This window comes from Nomia melanderi, unplaced genomic scaffold, assembly GCF_051020985.1.
Source record: "Nomia melanderi isolate GNS246 unplaced genomic scaffold, iyNomMela1 scaffold0014, whole genome shotgun sequence".
In the NCBI taxonomy this organism is placed as follows: Eukaryota; Metazoa; Arthropoda; class Insecta; order Hymenoptera; family Halictidae; genus Nomia; species Nomia melanderi.
In genome coordinates, this window is record NW_027475130.1 from 6243791 (window position 1) to 6244745 (window position 955).

Genomic DNA, 955 nt, shown 5'->3' on the forward strand with positions numbered 1-955 from the left:
GGCCAGATGCATGCGCCAGGGCCTCCTGCAGATAATTCACTTTGGTTTATTGCGCTATCTCTAATAGCACCCGAGATATCACCAGATATATATTGGATTTTTCCCTGACCCTGAGTGCCCGGCCCCATGAGACTGTGGTTTTCCTGGCCCCTGGTGGTCCGAGGTCGTTCCCGCTGGCCAGATTCATGCGCCTGGGCCTTCTACTGACAATGCACTTTGATTTATTGCGCTATCTGTAATAGCACCCGAGATATCATCAGATATATATTGGATTTTTCCGTGACCCTTAGTGTCCGGCCCCATGAGACGCTGGTGTTCTCGGCCCGTGGTGGACCGAGGTCGTTCCCGCTACCCAGATTCATGCGCCAGGGCCTCCTACAGACAATGCACTTTGATTTATTGCGCTATCTCTAATAGCACCCGAGATATCATCAGATATATATTGGATTTTTCCGTGACCCTGAGTTTCCGGCCCCATGTGACGGTGGTTTTCTCGGTCAGTGGTGGTCCGAGGTCGTTCCCGCTGCACAGATTCATGCGCCAGGGCCTCCTGCAGATAATTCAGTTTGGTTTATTGCGCTATCTCTAATAGCACCCGAGTTATCACCAGATATATATTGAATTTTCCCCTGACCCTGAGTGTCCGGCCCCTTGAGACTGTCGTTTTCTCGGCCCCTGGTGGTCCGAGGTCGTCCCCGTTGCACAGATTCATGCGCCAGGGCCTCCTGCAGATAATTCACTTTGGTTTATTGCTCTATCTGTAATAGCACCCGAGATATCACCAGATATATATTGGATTTTCCCCAGACCCTGAGTGTCCGGCCCCATGAGACTGTGGCTTTCTCGGCCCCTGGTGGTCCGAGGTCGTCCCCGCTGCCCAGATTCATGCGCCAGGGCCTCCTGCAGATAATTCACTTTGGTTTATTTCGCTATCTCTAATAGCACCCGAGATATC